We start from the raw sequence: 23612 nt of genomic DNA, 5'->3' as shown, positions 1-23612 counted from the left end.
CTTATCTCTTTCTTCAGGTGTCTTTGGAGACATCTCTTTAGAAAGGTGGATACCATGTCTCACTGGTAACAATCCTCTCTTGGAATCAAGCATGTTAAACCTCTTTAACACCTTTTCCAAGTATAGACTTTGGGATAAACCAATTATTCTTTTCGCTCTATCTCTATAGATGCGAATCCCAAGAATATAGGTTGCCTCCCCTAAGTCTTTCATGGAGAATGTATTTGACAACCATACCTTTATAGTCGTCAACATACCTGTGTCATTACCCATCAATAGTATGTCATCCACATATAAAACAAGGAAAGTGATAGCACTGTCACTAACCTTCTTATATACACATGGTTCATCCTCATTTTTGATAAAACCAAAGGATTTAATGGCTTCATCAAAACGGATGTTCCAACTTCTCGAAGCTTGTTTCAACGCAAAAATGGATCGCTTTAGCTTGCATACCTTGGAACCATCTTGGGATTCAAAACCCCTAGGATGTTCCATGAAAATGTTTTATTCAATGTATCCATTGAGAAAAGCTGTTTTGACATCCATCTGCCAAATCTCATAATCATAGTATTTAGCTATTTCTAATAAAATCCTAATTGATTTAAGCATGGCAACAGGTGAGAAAGTCTCGTCATAGTCGATTCCTTGCCTTTGGCGAAACCCTTTCGCTACTAGCCTTGCCTTATAGGTCTCTACCTTTCCATCAGAACCAATTTTCTTCTTGAAAACCCATTTGTTCCCTCTAGGTACAATACCTTCAGGTGGGTCAACAAGATCCCAAACTTGATTCTTATACATGGAATCAATCTCGAATTTCAGAGCATCAATCCATTTTAAAGAGTCTATATCTGATATAGCTTCTTCATAGGTAAGTGGATCATCTCCATGATCTACTTCTTCATGAGTAGACAACTCTTGTTCTTCTTCATGAAGAAAACCATATCTCACTGGTGGGTGAGATACCCTGGTTGTTCCTCGAGGAACAGCTATAGATGTTTCATCAATGGGTATAGGTTTACTAGATGGATCTATATCCATCTGATCTGTTGGTTGGTCAGAATTCTCCAATTCTAACTCTATTTGCCTTCGTTTGCCTCCTTCTTGAACAAACTGTTGTTTAAGAAATATGGCATCTCTACTTATCACAACCTTTTGTGAAGTAGGCAAATAAAAATAATATCCAAAACTATCTTTTGGATATCCAACAAATCGACCTTTTTCTGATCTGATCTCCAATTTATCAGTGTTCAGCTTTTTGATATAAGCTGGACAACCCCAAATCTTAACATGCTTAAGACATGGTTTTCTTCCATGCCATATCTCATAAGGTGTGGAAGAAATTGATTTTGATGGAATCCTATTCAGAATATACAAAGCTGATTCTAATGCAAATCCCCAAAAGAAGATTGGCATATCAGTATAGCTCATCATACTACGTACCATATCCAATAGGGTACGATTTCTCCTTTCAGATACACCATTCAGTTGTGGCGTTCCTGAGGAAGTCAGCTGAGAAACAATGCCATGCTCTCTCAAGTATTCATCAAATTCAGTACTCAAATATTCACCTCCACGATCTGATCAAAGCGCTTTAATACTCTTTCCTGTTTGATTTTCTACTTCAGATTTAAATTCTTTGAACTATTCAAAAGATTCATGTTTTTATTTCATCAAATACAAATACCCAAACCTTGATTTATCATCAGTAAAGGTAATAAAACAATGAAAACCCCCTCTAGCCATTTCTTTAAATGGACCACATACATCACTATGTATTAGCTCCAAAATATTTTCAGCTCTTAGCCCTTGTCCAACAAGGGGTGATATAGTCATTTTGCCCTGAAGGCAAGATTCACAAGTTGGAGTAGGCTCAGAGCCCAATGAGGGTAGAATCCCCATTTTCTCCAATTTTGCAATCCTATCTTCTGCAACATGACATAACCTTAAGTGCCAAATATATTTTGAATTTGAGTTGGTTTTCACCATGGCATTGCATTCTTTTAGATCACTTGCATTCAATTTGTGTTTGTCATTATTATCCAAATAATAAAGACCATCATTCATATAACCCGAACCAACATATTTATTTCCAAAATAAATATTGCAAACATCATCTGTGAACTGAAATTCATAGCCATTTCTAGTCAAACTAGATATAGAAATGATGTTCTTAAAAGCATCAGGTATATATAAAATATTATCCAAACACAAAACATGTCCAAACATGTAAAAAGATTTAGATCCTATGGCTAAAGCTTCAACAGTTGAGCCATTGCCAATCCGAACTCTAATATCATGAGAACGCAAGTTGCGACTATTTGCTAGTTCCTGCATATCATTAGAAATGTGAGAACTGGCACCAGTATCTAAAACCCAAGCTGTATATGAACTATGAGTATCATCAGAATCTAAATAACAAGATATGGACATACCTTCCGAAGGTGTATCTTTCTTGTCCTTCAGAAAAGCAAGATATTATGGGCAGTTCCTTTTCCAGTGCCCATCCTTTTGGCAGTGGAAACACTTTCCTTTGCCTCCATCAGCTTTAGTCTTCCTTTTCTGTTTAGATATGTTCTTGGAAGGACCAGGAATCTGAGGTTTCTTTTTCTTATTGCCCTTCTTCTTATTGGACTTTCCAGCAGAAGAAGATGCAACCAAAGCTACCTCTTTTCCTTTATTGCCCGGCATATTCCTTTGGGCAATAACCAGCATGTTGAGTAAACCAGCTAAGGTGTATTCCTATTTTGTCATATAGAAATTTGTCACAAAATTCCCAAAAGACTCAAGAAGGGACTGAAGGATCAAATCCGTTTGTAGTTGGAAATCCATGTTGAAGTCAAGATGTTCCAACTGCTCAATCAGCCGAATCATCTTGTGGACATGATCTCCAACATTCTGTCCCTCAGACATCCTTATACGGAATAGCTGTCTAGATATCTCATACCTAGTATTCCTACTCTGCTCACCATACAACTCTTGTAGGTGAAGGAGGATTTCACTCGCACTCTGCATGTTCTCATGTTGCTTCTGTAACTCATTACTCATGGAAGCAAGCATGTAACACTTAGCTCTTATATCATGCTCCTTCCACTTGTCCAAAGTTTCATGTTCCTCTTGTGTGGCCTCTGGAGGTAAGGGACCAGGAACATTTGAATCTAGAACATATCCTATATGTTCAAGGTTCAGGAGAAGTTTCAAATTTCTTAGCCAATCAGACAGATTAGGTCCTGTCAACCTATTGCGATAAAGTATACTTGGAAGGATATTGGATGGTGGTGGTTGTTCTGTGCTCATTTTTATCAGAAAATTAACTGCAAAAAATAACCAGATTAATTAGTAAATGTATCATGTAATTAACCAAAAAGATTATGGCCTTTTAATCAAATTGGTCCTCCCACTAACTTAGCGAATCCTACACTTCCAAAGTAGAAAACGGAAATCCTGGTTGGATGGATTTCTAGTGGGTGATTGAATTCTTATAATTCTATTAATCATCCTCAAGTACATCCATTATTGGAATTACAATAAACTATAAGTGAGCAACTCCTGGCCCATCACATCTCATGTGAGGTTCAATCCTTTACCTGGTCCCTAATGCTCAAAATCTCAGGTACATCCATTATTGACTTATCTTGCATTAGTTAAGTTGATCCCATTGAGCCAGTAATTATGCAAATAATTTTAATGTCCTCAGGTACATCCAATATTGGCCACTAAACCATTTACATATTTACAACATCTCATGCTTAACAATTATTCTTAGGAAAATCTCTTAAATTAATTGCATCTTATGCAACTATTTAAAATTTCTTAAAATAATTGCCCTAATGGAGGGCCTATGTTATAATTACTTTAATTATAGCATTTCCAACTTAATCATTTGTTTGGAAGATTTTATAGTCATCCTAATTACTACTTAGGTCTCACTTTGCACATTATCCATTTAGCATGCATATATCATATAATAGCATACATTCCCATACATCTCATGCATTCATGGATAAGCAATAAATATGGTATGATCATGGACTTTCTAAGGGATTCAATTCTGAGCCACCAAGAATTGAATCAGGGCATTTCTAGGTGCATTTCATTCATTCATTTTACAAGAGTTTGTAACACCCCAAAGTTCGGTAGTGCGTTCTGCGGCTCCGGTGACCAGTGTTGTCCGGACAGCTAGGGTGCCTAGAACCGTACCTCAATATGAGTGAGGAGACATAAAATAATGAAATACAAGAAAAGAAAATACAAGAAAAACAAAGGAAAAATAATAGCAAAGAAATGTAACCAAGTTAAGCGAGCCGAGAACCCTAGCGATGGGTGGCCAGGAAACCACGGCGTGGACCGTTGACTAATACGGACTGCGGGAACCACGGAAAAATATTTTTAGGACTCAATAAATATTTATTGAAGTATAAATATCATTAGAAAGATCAAAGAAAAATTAAATAATTAGTACAAAGAAAAGTGAGAAATCGAAAAGCAGACAAAATACGATTATTAGAAAAATCGAATGCCACGACAGAGGGCATTATGGTCATTTGACATCCCAAATTGTCTTTTGACCTAAATGTCCATTAAAAATAAATAATATTACACTTAGAAAATAAAATGAAAAATTAATTTGGTGGTACCTAAAGTAAATAACAAAAATTAAGGGTTTAATGTGGAATAAGTGGGAATTTAACATATTATATGATTACTTTGAGTGAGTGGGCCACTATAGGATAAATTAAACATAAAATGGGCAGGTGTAGGTTCATTAAACAATCTGCAATTCATCTTCCTCAATTGAAAAGTCCCATTGCCGTGAATGAAACTCTCAAACCTCTCCCATGGCCACCCACCTTCAAACCATTACAACTCCATGATCAAGCCTCCTTTTCCCACACCTATCTTCATGAAAGTTTGTCTACACATCATAAGGAAGAGATTGATACCAAATTTGAGAAGTTTGGTGAAGGTTTAGCAAGTTACAATTAAAGGTAAGTTTGCATTTTTGAGAATTTCTTTGTTAAAGTTTATGTTCATGTTATGGGTGTTGGTTTGGTGAAGGAAAATTTTGAGTTTGAAGGGTTATTCTTGTTTTCATTTTGGACAGCCATGATTCACATTTTTGATGAGATATTTGTGCATATAATTGATGAGAAATGGTGTTGATCATGATGAATTAGTAACCTAGTGAATTATTTCATGTTTATATGGTGATTTATGCACTTGGATGGGAATTGGTAAATTGGATGGCACTTTGATGTTGAAGAATGGTTTGCAGCAGCTTGGGGACACTTGAGTAATGGTATATATTGAAGGAAGTGTGGGCAGAATATTGACCTAGAAGGATTGATGATATGTATGTAAATTAACATTGTAAAGTGTATGTAAAGTTTGTAATGTTTAGGTGTGTTTGTAATGGTACTTAGAAATTGTAATTGTGAATGATAATTGGTGTGTTGAGGGTGATTGGAATCTGCCCAAAATAATGCTAATGTAATGTAGAAAATGCTTTTGGTAATGTGCCAAAACAGTTTGGTAGGTAAGTAAACAAATGGCAAAGGTAAGTGTGTGTTTGAAGTTGGGGTGTGAAATGCATATTGAGGGCAGTGTATATTTTAGCCTATAACCTTGAATGTATAACCTCAATTGGTATGAGACCAATTTGAGGTGAAACTAGGCACAAAATGTGCCAACTTTCATTGAGAAACCATGCCAAAATTCTGCTTGCAAGGTGACCTAAAAAAATGACCAATTCGGTTTAGGTGCAATTAGGACCTGAAAAATGACCAATTGGGCAGCAGTGAGTGTTTAGGCCATAACTCACTCAAACCAGGTCCAATTGACCTGAAATTTTGACCAAGAATAGCTAAGACCCATACCTACAAGTCTTATGAAGACACCAAAGCCCAGAAATGACCATAAGCAAGTCAAACAAATTGCACAAGTTCGGGTCCAAAAACTGGCCGAACCAGAATTGACCAATTTGACCTAAAATTGACCTAAAATGGTACCACTTGACCAGCAATAGTGTAATGACCATAACTTGGTCTACTTAACTCGGATTGACCTGAAATTTTGCACCGCATGCAATAAGACCTAGATCTACAAGTTTGTAGTTTCGACCGAGACTCGAAAACCTAGGGAACTAGATCGTCCGGTTAGGTCAAACCAGTGTTCCGGAATCCAGCAATTTGCATTAAAATGCACTAAACAAGGAAATGACTTTGGTAAAACGTACCAAACCTAAAACCCTATCGAATGTGACATATTAATGACACTAAAACCTAATTTACCTAAAACGCATCGAGGGTCGGTATATTAGGTGATTAAGCAAATAATTGAGTTCAGTGCATTATTTACCAAACACCATCGATAGAGACAGTTTAATTTAGCACTGAAACACTTCAAATTGTGTTTCTCAGTTAACAAGGACTCAGCAAAAGGGAAGGAAACACTGAGTCCAGATCGTGGAGACAACATCGAGGTTTGTGCACAACTAGTTTTTAACTGATTTTGTTTTGAATATTTCATATGATTAAATGATATATTTTTCTTATGAATTATGTTTAACAAGCATTGGATTTAATTCCATGATTATTGAAAATTGTTATTGTATGTATGAATTTGGCTTTGTGAAATGGTATTTCCATAAGTATTAAGCATTGTTATGGATTAAGTAAATTATGTTTTGGAAAATTGTGATAGAATATGTTTTGAATTGTGATGGTAATATTCATGGAAAAAATGAAAACTTTATTATTTGAATTGTGATGAGCATAAAAATTATTGGATATTGGAATTGACTTTGAATCGAATTATATTGTGATTTATGCTCGCTAAAAGGATTGTGATATTGTTTTATATCTCACTATAGATGCTTGACTAGGTTATTACCCGCCTCTCTCATTTGTTGAGAAGACAATGGAGTTAGTTGTGTTTTGATTACCATGGTACGTGCACAGCTTAGATTCTCCTCCGATTTGAGGTTAGATCTAAGTTTATTTTATCGTTATGGCCCTTACGGAAGATTCATTATTGTGATGGTATCTGCACGATGATTCGACCTCCCGACCATAGGGAGTTAGAATCAGATTCGACCTCCCCGACCATAGGGAGTTAGAATCACATCGAATATGGCCCTTTCGGATTAGTCTTGCATAGTTAGTGAGATAAAGATTGATTTTTGAGATACAACATGGTTTTTGAGATGCATAATGACTTTTGAGATACAAAGATGATTTTTGAGATACAAAATGATTTTGAGATACAGAATGGCTTTTGAATGGTAAGGAATGGTGATTTCAATTATGGTTTGTGTGTAATTGATTTTGTTGGAATTACTTAAATGGATAGTCAAGATTTGATAAATTGAATTTTGTGCTCCAAGTTATTTATACAAATGATTTACATTATTGGCAATGAATATTTTAAGTTGTGAAATTTGATCAAGATTGATTCTCAAATTATTTATCAGAAATTTGTCAATGTATATTGTACAATGTATTAAATTATATTTGTGCACCATCGAGTTCACCACTCGGTGATAGCTTTGTATCTTTGTCGCAGTAAGCGAGCATAGAGCAGTGATTAAGTTGCTTTGAGGATATATTCAGATCAGCTCCAGGTATATCATAGATATACCCATGTACATAGGTTTTGATGTAAGCATGTAATAATATGTATGTAAATTATTTGAGCAGTTGTATAGAAACTCTTGTAAAATATTTTGGTATGTAATTAAATGTAAATTATCGTGAATGTAAATCTGAGATTTCATTTACTTAAATAGTTTTGTATTATATTTCTTGTATCTCAGTCTTTGAAAAATCACTATGGATTTGAATTGAGAAATATGTTGTGTTGAGAAATATATTGGAGTTGAGATTTGCAAATACATATTGAAGTGCTTTTTACAGGTTTTCTGAAGAACTGTTTTATCCAAAATACAGATGGCACTCTGCCAAAATTTTTACAGAAACTCCAATTAAGTCAAATGTGTCAGTTTTATCACTTCAGTTCAAAAAGGTTTTTAACACCTGTAAATAGTGCTCATCATCAGAAAAGAAGTAAGAAAAGTTTTGAAAATCCCTTGTAGTGTATTTAATGGGTTATCTGTAGACGGAGTTGGTAATTCATTAGGTATACTACGGGATCATTTTATGCCTTACAGAGGGGTCGGGTGTGACATGTTTTAGTGGTATCATAGCAATGGTTTTAAAGTGAATTTGAATCGTGAATTTGAAATCTTTTTGTCGTAACTACAAACTGCTCAAATGTTTGATACATATAGTACATTTACATCATAAATGTGAACTAATGGAGAGGAATCTCCTTGTGTTGGTTGTACAGGAATAGAAAATTCTGTGAGAAAAATGGAAGAGAAGAATGAGATAATAGAACAGTCTGTGATGGCAGAAGAACAAGTTGAGGCCCCAGCTCCACAAAATGTCGAAGGCCGAACTGTACAGATTTACGGTACAAATTATCGCACAAATGGCCCAAAGCAAATGGCCACTTTCTTCCAACAAATGGCTGATAACTGTCACCCAAGCCCAAGTCTGCACTCCAACCCCCACAAGGGCAATATGAAATAGAGAAGAGGGAGAAACCTATGGGTCAGAGCTCGAACAGTAATTTGGGGAAGAGAAAAGAAATTGAGGAACCCCGAACTCAGAAATATGATAGAGACGGATCATCAGGGCAGAGACCACTAAGATCTAGTCGTCGAACAATTAGAAGTTCCTACCCTCCCCGCCAATGTGAAACTTGTGGAAGATATCATGGTGGGATATGCTATAAGGCCTCTGGAGCCTGCTACAATTGTGGAAAACTTGGACACTTTGCTAAAGATTGTACTAAACCACCTCGATCTGCTCTCCGGAGTTCACAGACCGTCAGTCAGAGTCAAGATAGAAATAGAGTTGGTACTCCTCACCACTATAACACAGTGAATCAACCCGAATATAGTAGCGCACCAGTCGGAGAGTCCACTATGCGCCAAGTAAAAGGAGCAGAAACTTCAGATGTAGCTGCTGGTAAGTTCTTAATTTTAGTTATTATTTGATCCCAGCACTACTTAGTTGTGTGTTAGTGTCAGAACTATATGTTCTGTTGTTATTCCTTTACATGGGAATGAATTTTGATGTATTAGTGACTAGTCCTTCAGGGTAATAACTATAATAATAAGTATGATTGACATTAATTTGGAAGAATTGTTAACTAAAAGTATTTTCTAACATGCCATAAATTATAAAGCTAATTGGCAAGCCTACTTAATGTAAGGCAAGAGGACCTAAAAGTAAGTTACAGTAATAGAATTGCTCTAGATGAGGGCAAAAATGTTACTGTTAGTAATTGTCAAAGGAAATTGTAATCAGAATCGGTTTGGGATATTAGTGGATTCGAGAAGGATAAGATGTTAAAAAAACCTAGTCCATGAGGTTATAATGTAGTGACTATATAATGTTCTCAATGTTTGTATTGTAAGCTGCAGATTACAGTACCGACACGGGATTATTGTGTAAAGCTACGTGCTTCCTCGTGGTACAATAAATTAAGAATATTTGTAAGTAATCTATAATCGACATAGTTGCGCCCGAATAAAGTACTATTACTGGAAATAAATGTGAAAATTTTAGTCAAAAATTTAAAACTTCAGAACTAGCCTGTCGAAAGACTACACTTGTAAGGTAGCTGGAGTCAGTAACTCGGTTACAATAATGTGAACTACCAAGACTACAAGAATTGCTATAAGCTTAGAGATATCAAGACAACGTATCATCCTCGCATTGATGGACAATTGAAACAAGTAATTCAGTAAATTCGGAAACTCATTGAGTTCCTATAAATAATGAAATGAAATGATAATAATAACCTGTAAAATGTAATAAACCCTCGAGAATATACTGAGAACTTTTGTCCTTGAATCCGAGGGAGATGAGACAGATAACTCCCACTAATAGAATTTGTATACATTAATAAGTGTCAAGCTAGCATACAAGTGACACCCTATGAAACATTATAAGGGAACAGATAACTATAGATTTTGTGATGAGATTTCCGAGGACACAGAATAGTCATGATGCAGTATAGGTTATAGTTGATAGACTAACCAAGTCTGCTCACTTTTTGCCAGTTCGGATGGACTATAGCCTGGAAAGATTGGCCATATTGTACATATATGAAATTGTAAAATTGCATGGAGTGCCAGTATCAATTGTGTCTGACAGAGATCCTAGGTTCACTTCTAGATTCTGGGGTAGTCTTCAGAGAGCCCTAGGAACTAGATTGAACTTCAAGACAAAGATTCCACCCATGCATGCATGGCCACCCGAGAGGGTTATTCAGATATTGGAGGTTATGCTACGGGCTTGTGTGATTGAGTTTGAAGGTAGTTGGGATACACACTTGCCTTTGATTGAGTTTGCTTATAACAACAGCTACCAATCAAGCATTGGGATGCCTCCATATGAAGCTTTGTATGGCAGAAAGTGCAGAACTCCCTTATGTTGGGATGAAGTAGGTGAAAGAAAGGTGATTGGGCCAGAAATTGTTCGTGAGACATAGGAAAAGATCAAATTGATCGAGAGATAGACTCAAGGCTGCGTCGGGCCGTCGAAGTCTTATGTTGATCTCAAGAGAAGAGATATTGGATATGCAGTGGGTGATAAAGTATTCCTCAAAGTTTCTCCTTGGAAGAGGATTATGAGATTTGGCAGAAAGGGGAAACTGAGTCCTCGTTTCATCGGACCATATGAGGTTCTGGAAAGAGTGGGTCCTTTGGCATATCAGTTGGCATTACCTCCAGAGTTAGCAAGGATACACAATGTCTTCCATGTGTCCATGTTAAGGAGGTACAGATCAGACCCATCTCATGTACTGTCAGTTGAAGAGATTGAAGTAAATCCAGATCTCTCATATGAGGAAGAACCCATAAGAATTCTGGCTTATGAGGTGAAACAGCTGAGGAACAAACAGATACACCTGGTTAAAGTGCTGTGGAACCATCATTCAGGCCAGGAAACTACTTGGGAACGTGAAGAGGATATGAGGAGACAGCACCCACACCTGTTCAGAGACTAATGCCAGGTAAAATTTCGAGACGAAATTTATTTAAGGGGGGGAGAATTGTAACACCCCAAAGTTCGGTAGTGCGTTCTGCTGCTCCGGTGACCAGTGTTGTCCGGACAGCTAGGGTGCCTAGAACCGTACCTCAATATGAGTGAGGAGACATAAAATAATGAAATACAAGAAAAGAAAATACAAGAAAAACAAAGGAAAAATAATAGCAAAGAAATGTAACCAAGTTAAGCGAGCCGAGAACCCTAGCGATGGGTGACCGCACCGGGAAGCCACGGCGTGGACCGTTGACTAGCCCTGGACTGCGGGAAACCCTGGAAAAATATTTTTAGGACTCCAATAAATATTTATTGAAGTATAAATATCATTAGAAAGATCAAAGAAAAATTAAATAATTAGTACAAAGAAAAGTGAGAAATAGAAAAACAGACAAAATACGGTGTTACCGAAAAATCGGGAATGCCACCCGAACAGGGGCATTATGGTCATTTGACATCCCAAATAATCTTTTGACCTAAATGTCCATTAAAAATAAATAATATTACACTTAGAAAATAAAATGAAAAATTAATTTGGTGGTACCTAAAGTAAATAACAAAAATTAAGGGTTTAATGTGGAATAAGTGGGAATTTAACATATTATATGATTACTTTGAGTGAGTGGGCCACTATAGGATAAATTAAACATAAAATGGGCAGGTGTAGGTTCATTAAAAAATCTGCAATTCATCTTCCTCAATTGAAAAGTCCCATTGCCGTGAATGAAACTCTCAAACCTCTCCCATGGCCACCCACCTTCAAACCATTACAACTCCATGATCAAGCCTCCTTTTCCCACACCTATCTTCATGAAAGTTTGTCTACACATCATAAGGAAGAGATTGATACCAAATTTGAGAAGTTTGGTGAAGGTTTAGCAAGTTACAATTAAAGGTAAGTTTGCATTTTTGAGAATTTCTTTGTTAAAGTTTATGTTCATGTTATGGGTGTTGGTTTGGTGAAGGAAAATTTTGAGTTTGAAGGGTTATTCTTGTTTTCATTTTGGACAGCCATGATTCACGTTTTTGATGAGATATTTGTGCATATAATTGATGAGAAATGGTGTTGATCATGATGAATTAGTAACCTAGTGAATTATTTCATGTTTATATGGTGATTTATGCACTTGGATGGGATTTGGTAAATTGGATGGCACTTTGATGTTGAAGAATGGTTTGCGGCAGCTTGGGGACACTTGAGTAATGGTATATATTGAAGGAAGTGTGGGCAGAATATTGACCTAGAAGGATTGATGCTATGTATGTAAATTAACATTGTAAAGTGTATGTAAAGTTTGTAATGTTTAGGTGTGTTTGTAATGGTACTTAGAAATTGTAATTGTGAATGATAATTGGTGTGTTGAGGGCGATTGGAATCTGCCCAAAATAATGCTAATGTAATGTAGAAAATGCTTTTGGTAATGTGCCAAAACAGTTTGGTAGGTAAGTAAACAAATGGCAAAGGTAAGTGTGTGTTTGAAGTTGGGGTGTGAAATGCATATTGAGGGCAGTGTATATTTTAGCCTATAACCTTGAATGTGTAACCTCAATTGGTATGAGACCAATTTGAGGTGAAACTAGGCACAAAATGTGCCAACTTTCATTGAGAAACCATGCCAAAATTCTGCTTGCAAGGTGACCTAAAAAAATGACCAATTCGGATTAGGTGCAATTAGGACCTGAAAAATGACCAATTGGGCAGCAGTGAGTGTTTAGGCCATAACTCACTCAAACCAGGTCCAATTGACCTGAAATTTTGACCAAGAATAGTTAAGACCCATACCTACAAGTCTTATGAAGACACCAAAGCCCAGAAATGACCATAAGAAAGTCAAACAAATTGCACAAGTTCGGGTCCAAAAACTGGCCGAACCAGAATTGACCAATTTGACCTAAAATTGACCTAAAATGGTACCACTTGACCAGCAATAGTGTAATGACCATAACTTGGTCTACTTAACTCGGATTGACCTGAAATTTTGCACTGCGTGCAATAAGACCTAGATCTACAAGTTTGTAGTTTCGACCGAGACTCGAAAATCGAGGGAACTAGATCGTCCGGTTAGGTCAAACCAGTGTTCCGGAATCCAGCAATTTGCATTAAAATGCACTAAACAAGGAAATGACTTTGGTAAAACGTACCAAACCTAAAACCCTATCGAATGTGACATATTAATGACACTAAAACCTAATTTACCTAAAACGCATCGAGGGTCGGTATATTAGGTGATTAAGCAAATAATTGAGTTCAGTGCATTATTTACCAAACACCATCGATAGAGACGATTTAATTTAGCTTGAAACACTTCAAATTGTGTTTCTCGATTAACAAGGACTCAAAGAAAAGGAAGGAAACACCGAGTCGGATCGTGAGACAGTCATCAGAGGTTTGTGCACAACTAGTTTTTAACTGATTTTGTTTTGAATATTTCATATGATTAAATGATATATTTTTCTTATGAATTATGTTTAACAAGCATTGGATTTAATTCCATGATTATTGAAAATTGTTATTGTATGTATGAATTTGGCTTTGTGAAATGGTATTTCCATAAGTATTAAGCATTGTTATGGATTAAGTAAATTATGTTTTGGAAAATTGTGATAGAATATGTTTTGAATTGTGATGGTAATATTCATGGAAAAAATGAAAACTTTATTATTTGAATTGTGATGAGCATAAAAATTATTGGATATTGGAATTGACTTTGAATCGAATTATATTGTGATTTATGCTCGCTAAAAGGATTGTGATATTGTTTTATATCTCACTATAGATGCTTGACTAGGTTATTACCCGTCTCTCATTTGTTGAGAAGACAATGGAGTGAGTTGTGTTTTGATTACCATGGTACGTGCACAGGCTTAGATTCTCCTCGATTTGAGGTTAGATCTAAGTTTATTTTATCGTTATGGCCCTTACGGAAGATTCATTATTGTGATGGTATGCTGTGCGATGATTCGACCTCCCGACCATAGGGAGTTAGAATCGATTCGACCTCCCGACCATAGGGAGTTAGAATCACATCGAATATGGCCCTTCGGATTAGTCTTGCATAGTTAGTGAGATAAAGATTGATTTTTGAGATACAACATGGTTTTTGAGATGCATAATGACTTTTGAGATACTGATATGATTTTGAGATACAAAATGATTTTGAGATCTGAGAATGGCTTTTGAATGGTAAGGAATGGTGATTTCAATTATGGTTTGTGTGTAATTGATTTTGTTGGAATTACTTAAATGGATAGTCAAGATTTGATAAATTGAATTTTGTGCTCCAAGTTATTTATACAAATGATTTACATTATTGGCAATGAATATTTTAAGTTGTGAAATTTGATCAGTATTCAGATTCTCAAATTATTTACTGTAAAATTTGTCAATGTATATTGTACTATGTTTTAAATTATAGTTGTGCACCACTGAGTTCACCACTCAGTGATAGCTTTGTATGCTGTCGCAGGTAAGCAAAGCATAGAGCAGTGATTAAGTTGCTTTGAGGATACATTCAGATCAGCTCCAGGTATATCATAGATATACCCATGTACATAGGTTTTGATGTAAGCATGTAATAATATGTATGTAAATTATTTGAGCAGTTGTATAGAAACTCTTGTAAAATATTTTGGTATGTAATTAAATGTAAATTATCGTGAATGTAAATCTGAGATTTCACTTACTTAAATAGTTTTGTATTATATTTCTTGTATCTCAGTCTTTGAAAAATCACTATGGATTTGAATTGAGAAATATGTTGTGTTGAGAAATATATTGGAGTTGAGATTTGCAAATACATATTGAAGTGCTTTTTGAGTTTTCAAGAACTGTTTTATCCAAAATACAGATGGCACTCTGCCAAAATTTTCTGAAACTCCAATTAAGTCAAATGTGTCAGTTTATCACTTGATTCAAAAAGGTTTTAACACTGTAAATAGTGCTCACCATTGTAAAAGAAGTAAGAAAAGTTTTGAAAATCCCTTGTAGTGTATTTAATGGGTTATCGATGAAGCGGAGTTGGTAATTCATTAGGTATACTATGGGATCATGTTATGCCTTACAGAGGGGTAGGGTGTGACATGTTTTAGTGGTATCAGAGCAATGGTTTTAAAGTGAATTTCGAACTGTGAATTTGAAATCTTTTTGTCGGTAACTACAACTGCTCAAATGTTTGATACATATAGTACATTTACATCATAAATGTGAACTAATGGAGAGGAATCTCCTTGTGTTGGTTGTACAGGAATAGAAAATTCTGTGAGAAAAATGGAAGAGAAGAATGAGATAATAGAAACGATGCTGTGATGGCAGAAGAACAAGTTGAGGCCCAGACTCACAAAATGTCGAAGGCTTTGACTGTACAGATTTCTGGTACAAATTACTGCACAAATGGCCCAGCAAATGGCCACTTTCTTCCAACAAATGGCTGATAATCTGTCAGCCCAAGCCCAAGTACAGACCCAACCCCCACAAGGGCAATATGAAATAGAGAAGAGGGAGAAACCTATGGGTCAGAGCTCGAACAGTAATTTGGGGAAGAGAAAAGAAATTGAGGAACCCCGAACTCAGAAATATGATAGAGACGGATCATCAGGGCAGAGACCACTAAGATCTAGTCGTCGAACAATTAGAAGTTCCTACCCTCCCCGCCAATGTGAAACTTGTGGAAGATATCATGGTGGGATATGCTATAAGGCCTTTGGAGCCTGCTACAATTGTGGAAAACTTGGACACTTTGCTAAAGATTGTACTAAACCACCTCGATCTGCTCTCCGGAGTTCACAGACCATCAGTCAGAGTCAAGATAGAAATAGAGTTGGTACTCCTCACCACTATAACACAGTGAATCAACCCGAATATAGTAGCGCACCAGTCGGAGAGTCCACTATGCGCCAAGTAAAAGGAGCAGAAACTTGGATGTAGGCTTTGGTAAGTTCTTAATTTTAGTTATTATTTGATCCCAGCACTACTTAGTTGTGTGTTAGTGTCAGAACTATATGTTCTGTTGTTATTCCTTTACATGGGAATGAATTTTGATGTATTAGTGACTAGTCCTTTAGGGTAATAACTATAATAACAAGTATGATTGACATTAATTTGGAAGAATTGTTAACTAAAAGTATTTTCTAACATGCCATAAATTATAAAGCTAATTGGCAAGCCTACTTAATGTAAGGCAAGAGGACCTAAAAGTAAGTTACAGTAATAGAATTGCTCTAGATGAGGGCAAAAATGTTACTGTTAGTAATTGTCAAAGGAAATTGTAATCAGAATCGGTTTGGGATATTAGTGGATTCGAGAAGGATAAGATGTTAAAAAAACCTAGTCCATGAGGTTATAATGTAGTGACTATATAATGTTCTCAATGTTTGTATTGTAAGCTGCAGATTACAGTACCGACACGGGATTATTGTGTAAAGCTACGTGCTTCCTCGTGGTACAATAAATTAAGAATATTTGTAAGTAATCTATAATCGACATAGTTGCGCCCGAATAAAGTACTATTACTGGAAATAAATGTGAAAATTTTAGTCAAAAATTTAAAACTTCAGAACTAGCCTGTCGAAAGACTACACTTGTAAGGTAGCTGGAGTCAGTAACTCGGTTACAATAATGTGAACTACCAGTACCACAGTAATTGCTATAAGCTTAGAGATATCAGTACAACGTATCATCCTCAGACAGATGGACAATTGAAACAAGTAATTCAGGTAAATTCGGAAACTCATTGAGTTCCTATAAATAATGAAATGAAATGATAATAATAACCTGTAAAATGTAATAAACCCTCGAGAATATACTGAGAACTTTTGTCCTTGAATCCGAGGGAGATGAGACAGATAACTCCCACTAACAGAATTTGTATACATTAATAAGTGTCAAGCTAGCATACAAGTGACACCCTATGAAACATTATAAGGGAACAGATAACTATAGATTTTGTGATGAGATTTCCGAGGACACAGAATAGTCATGATGCAGTATAGGTTATAGTTGATAGACTAACCAAGTCTGCTCACTTTTTGCCAGTTCGGATGGACTATAGCCTGGAAAGATTGGCCAGATTGTACATATATGAAATTGTAAAATTGCATGGAGTGCCAGTATCAATTGTGTCTGACAGAGATCCTAGGTTCACTTCTAGATTCTGGGGTAGTCTTCAGAGAGCCCTAGGAACTAGATTGAACTTCAAAGACAAGATTCCACCCCGCAGACAGATGGCGATCGAGAGGGTTATTCAGATATTGGAGGTTATGCTACGGGCTTGTGTGATTGAGTTTGAAGGTAGTTGGGATACACACTTGCCTTTGATTGAGTTTGCTTATAACAACAGCTACCAATCAAGCATTGGGATGCCTCCATATGAAGCTTTGTATGGCAGAAAGTGCAGAACTCCCCTATGTTGGGATGAAGTAGGTGAAAGAAAGGTGATTGGGCCAGAAATTGTTCAGCAGACATAGGAAAAGATCAAATTGATCAGAGATAGACTCAAGGCTGCGTCAGACCGTCAGAAGTCTTATGTTGATCTGAAGAGAAGAGATATTGGATATGCAGTGGGTGATAAAGTATTCCTCAAAGTTTCTCCTTGGAAGAGGATTATGAGATTTGGCAGAAAGGGGAAACTGAGTCCTCGTTTCATTGGACCATATGAGGTTCTGGAAAGAGTGGGTCCTTTGGCATATCAGTTGGCATTACCTCCAGAGTTAGCAAGGATACACAATGTCTTCCATGTGTCCATGTTAAGGAGGTACAGATCAGACCCATCTCATGTACTGTCAGTTGAAGAGATTGAAGTAAATCCAGATCTCTCATATGAGGAAGAACCCATAAGAATTCTGGCTTATGAGGTGAAACAGCTGAGGAACAAACAGATACACCTGGTTAAAGTGCTGTGGAACCATCATTCAGGCCAGGAAACTACTTGGGAACGTGAAGAGGATATGAGGAGACAAAGACGCACACTGTTCGAAGACTAATGCGAGTAAAATTTCGAGACGAAATTTATTTGAGGGGGGGAGAATTGTAACACCCCAAAGTTCGGTAGTGCGTTCTGCTGCTCCGGTGACCAGTGTTGTCCGGACAGCTAGGGTGCCTAGAACCGTACCTCAATATGAGTGAGGAGACATAAAATAATGAAATACAAGAAAAGAAAATACAAGAAAAACAAAGGAAAAATAATAGCAAAGAAATGTAACCAAGTTAAGCGAGCCGAGAACCCTAGCGATGGGTGACCTTGCAGGAAACCACGGCGTGGACCGTTGACTAGGGATCATGCGGAAACCACGGAAAAATATTTTTAGGACTCCAATAAATATTTATTGAAGTATAAATATCATTAGAAAGATCAAAGAAAAATTAAATAATTAGTACAAAGAAAAGTGAGAAATCGAAAAACAGACAAAATACGGTTATTCTGAAAAATCGAATGCCACGAACAGAGGGCATTATGGTCATTTGACATCCCAAATTGTCTTTTGACCTAAATGTCCATTAAAAATAAATAATATTACACTTAGAAAATAAAATGAAAAATTAATTTGGTGGTACCTAAAGTAAATAACAAAAATTAAGGGTTTAATGTGGAATAAGTGGGAATTTAACATATTATATGATTACTTTGAGTGAGTGGGCCACTATAGGATAAATTAAACATAAAATGGGCAGGTGTAGGTTCATTAAACAATCTGCAATTCATCTTCCTCAATTGAAAAGTCCCATTGCCGTGAATGAAACTCTCAAACCTCTCCCATGGCCACCCACCTTCAAACCATTACAACTCCATGATCAAGCCTCCTTTTCCCACACCTATCTTCATGAAAGTTTGTCTACACATCATAAGGAAGAGATTGATACCAAATTTGAGAAGTTTGGTGAAGGTTTAGCAAGTTACAATTAAAGGTAAGTTTGCATTTTTGAGAATTTCTTTGTTAAAGTTTATGTTCATGTTATGGGTGTTGGTTTGGTGAAGGAAAATTTTGAGTTTGAAGGGTTATTCTTGTTTTCATTTTGGACAGCCATGATTCACGTTTCTGATGAGATATTTGTGCATATAATTGATGAGAAATGGTGTTGATCATGATGAATTAGTAACCTAGTGAATTATTTCATGTTTATATGGTGATTTATGCACTTGGATGGGAATTGGTAAATTGGATGGCACTTTGATGTTGAAGAATGGTTTGCGGCAGCTTGGGGACACTTGAGTAATGGTATATATTGAAGGAAGTGTGGGCAGAATATTGACCTAGAAGGATTGATGATATGTATGTAAATTAACATTGTAAAGTGTATGTAAAGTTTGTAATGTTTAGGTGTGTTTGTAATGGTACTTAGAAATTGTAATTGTGAATGATAATTGGTGTGTTGAGGGTGATTGGAATCTGCCCAAAATAATGCTAATGTAATGTAGAAAATGCTATTGGTAATGTGCCAAAACAGTTTGGTAGGTAAGTAAACAAATGGCAAAGGTAAGTGAGTGTTTGAAGTTGGGGTGTGAAATGCATATTGAGGGCAGTGTATATTTTAGCCTATAACCTTCAATGTGTAACCTCAATTGGTATGAGATCAATTTGAGGTGAAACTAGGCACAAAATGTGCCAACTTTCATTGAGAAACCATGCCAAAATTCTGCTTGCAAGGTGACCTAAAAAAATGACCAATTCGGATTAGGTGCAATTAGGACCTGAAAAATGACCAATTGGGCAGCAGTGAGTGTTTAGGCCATAACTCACTCAAACCAGGTCCAATTGACCTGAAATTTTGACCAAGAATAGTTAAGACCCATACCTACAAGTCTTATGAAGACACCAAAGCCCAGAAATGACCATAAGCAAGTCAAACAAATTGCACAAATTCGGGTCTAAAAACTGGCCGAACCAGAATTGACCAATTTGACCTAAAATTGACCTAAAATGGTACCACTTGACCAGCAATAGTGTAATGACCATAACTTGGTCTACTTAACTCGGATTGACCTGAAATTTTGCACCGCGTGCAATAAGACCTAGATCTACAAGTTTGTAGTTTCGACCGAGACTCGAAAACCGAGGGAACTAGATCGTCCGGTTAGGTCAAACCAGTGTTCCGGAATCCAGCAATTTGCATTAAAATGCACTAAACAAGGAAATGACTTTGGTAAAACGTACCAAACCTAAAACCCTATCGAATGTGACATATTAATGACACTAAAACCTAATTTACCTAAAACGCATCGAGGGTCGGTATATTAGGTGATTAAGCAAATAATTGAGTTCAGTGCATTATTTACCAAACACCATCGATAGAGACAGTTTAATTTAGCACTGAAACACTTCTATTTGTGTTTCTCGATTAACAAGGACTCGGCAAAGGGAAGGAAACACGAGTCGGATCGGGAGACGATCATCGAGGTTTGTGCACAACTAGTTTTTAAGCGATTTTGTTTTGAATATTTCATATGATTAAATGATATATTTTTCTTATGAATTATGTTTAACAAGCATTGGATTTAATTCCATGATTATTGAAAATTGTTATTGTATGTATGAATTTGGCTTTGTGAAATGGTATTTCCATAAGTATTAAGCATTGTTATGGATTAAGTAAATTATGTTTTGGAAAATTGTGATAGAATATGTTTTGAATTGTGATGGTAATATTCATGGAAAAAATGAAAACTTTATTATTTGAATTGTGATGAGCATAAAAATTATTGGATATTGGAATTGACTTTGAATCGAATTATATTGTGATTTATGCTCGCTAAAAGGATTGTGATATTGTTTTATATCTCACTATAGATGCTTGACTAGGTTATTACCGTCTCTCTCATTTGTTGAGAAGACAATGGAGTGAGTTGTGTTTTGATTACCATGGTATGCGTGCAGGCTTAGATTCTCCTCTGATTTGAGGTTAGATCTAAGTTTATTTTATCGTTATGGCCCTTACGGAAGATTCATTATTGTGATGGTACTATGCACGATGATTCGACCTCCCCGACCATAGGGAGTTAGAATCAGATTCGACCTCCCGACCATAGGGAGTTAGAATCACATCGAATATGGCCCTTCGGATTAGTCTTGCATAGTTAGTGAGATAAAGATTGATTTTTGAGATACAACATGGTTTTTGAGATGCATAATGACTTTTGAGATACTGATATGATTTTTGAGATACAAAATGATTTTGAGATCTGAGAATGGCTTTTGAATGGTAAGGAATGGTGATTTCAATTATGGTTTGTGTGTAATTGATTTTGTTGGAATTACTTAAATGGATAGTCAAGATTTGATAAATTGAATTTTGTGCTCCAAGTTATTTATACAAATGATTTACATTATTGGCAATGAATATTTTAAGTTGTGAAATTTGATCGTATTGATTCTCAAATTATTTCTTGTAAAATTTGTCAATGTATATTGTACTATGTTTTAAATTATAGTTGTGCACCATCGAGTTCACCACTCGTGATAGCTTTGTATCTTTGTCGCAGTAAGCGAGCATAGAACGTGATTAAGTTGCTTTGAGGATACATTCAGATCGGCTCGGTATATCATAGATATACCCATGTACATAGGTTTTGATGTAAGCATGTAATAATATGTATGTAAATTATTTGAGCGATTGTATAGAAACTCTTGTAAAATATTTTGGTATGTAATTAAATGTAAATTATCGTGAATGTAAATTTGAGATTTCACTTACTTAAATAGTTTTGTATTATATTTCTTATATCTCAGTCTTTGAAAAATCACTATGGATTTGAATTGAGAAATATGTTGTGTTGAGAAATATATTGGAGTTGAGATTTGCAAATACATATTGAAGTGCTTTTTGAGTTTTCAAGAACTGTTTTATCCAAAATACAGATGGCACTCTGCCAAAATTTTCTGAAACTCCAATTAAGTCAAATGTGTCGCTTTTATCACTTGATTCAAAAGGTTTTTAACACCTGTAAATAGTGCTCACCACTGTAAAAGAAGTAAGAAAAGTTTTGAAAATCCCTTGTAGTGTATTTAATGGGTTATCAGTAGACGGAGTTGGTAATTCATTAGGTATACTACGGGATCATGTTATGCCTTACAGAGGGGTAGGGTGTGACAGAGTTGCTTAAGGAGTACATAATCAACACTTGATATTGAATTCCTCCCACTGGTCCCACTAATGCTCTTGACCTCCTTGAACTTCTTGCAATCCAATATTACATGGTAATCCTTGGCATACCAAGGCGAATTTACAAGAACTTAAATAAATGAAATTACAACCCAAAAATTATTAGAAACTTAATAATGCATGCCCAAAATAAATTAAAATAAATTAATTAATTTACAATCCCAAAGAAACATAAAAGAAATAAATCCAATCACATTGGTCTCTTATAGTCCATGATCAACCATCATCAATATCACTATTTAACAATTAAATAAAACATACATACTTAAATTAAATTGAATATCTCATATTCAACTTAAAATTCCAGATTTGAATATGATTCAAATAAATTTAAAAATTCAGATTTGAATCTCATTCAAACAAATTTAAAAATTCATATTTGAATCACATTCAAACAACTTTAAAAATTCAGATTTGAATCACATTCGAACATTTTTTTTAAAAATCAGATTTGAATCACATTCAAACATTTTTTAAAAAATCAGATCTAAATTTTATTCAATCAATTTTTAAAAAATTATATTTAAATATGATTCAAACAACTTTAAAAATTTAGATTTGAATCACCTTCAAGCAACTTTTAAAATTCAGGCTTGAATCACATTCAAACAATTTTTAAAATTCTGATTTGAATCATAATTTAATTATGTGATTAAAATTCTAATTAAACAATTTAATTAGACATAGGATGAGCTTTTAGATCATACAACAATTGTAAATTAAAAAGCAAACCTTGCACCACCTTGAAGAAGCTTTGTTGCCGCCACCAATGGTGGCTTCACCATGTGTGCCGCCACACATCCACTGCAACCAGCAATGGATCAATCATCTCATGATTAAATCACACAATTAAATCATATAATCAACAATCTAAATGACAAATATAGTGGCTCTGATACCAATTGAAGGAACGAAAGCGTGAAAAATACAAGTTTATACCATTGAATTCAAAAATTTTCACCTAGGGTCACATGCATCATGCAAGATTTATTTTTATTTATTTGATTTCAATGATAAACAACATATTAAAACTCTTTTAATATGTTCTTTGGATCTGTATTTTCCATTTAAGATTTTAAAATTAATCAGATTAATTTTAGAACCCTAGATTAAATCAAGAATGATTACACTAACCTCTTGATGCACTGCAGTGTGTCTGTGCCTTTGAGATTCGTCTTCAGGACACCAAATGTTGTCCCTCTAGATTGTCCACACCAAGAACACCTATGGCAGCCCTTGAACAGCTTCTAAAGCTTTTTCTATTAATTAGAAATTCAAGTTCTGCCCTTTTAGAGATTAGAGATGTAAACAGGACACTAAAAACAATTTCTAATGTTCTTAATTCA

This window comes from Hevea brasiliensis, chromosome 2 (assembly GCF_030052815.1).
Source record: "Hevea brasiliensis isolate MT/VB/25A 57/8 chromosome 2, ASM3005281v1, whole genome shotgun sequence".
NCBI lineage: Eukaryota > Viridiplantae > Streptophyta > Magnoliopsida > Malpighiales > Euphorbiaceae > Hevea > Hevea brasiliensis.
This window is presented reverse-complemented; position numbering follows the sequence as displayed.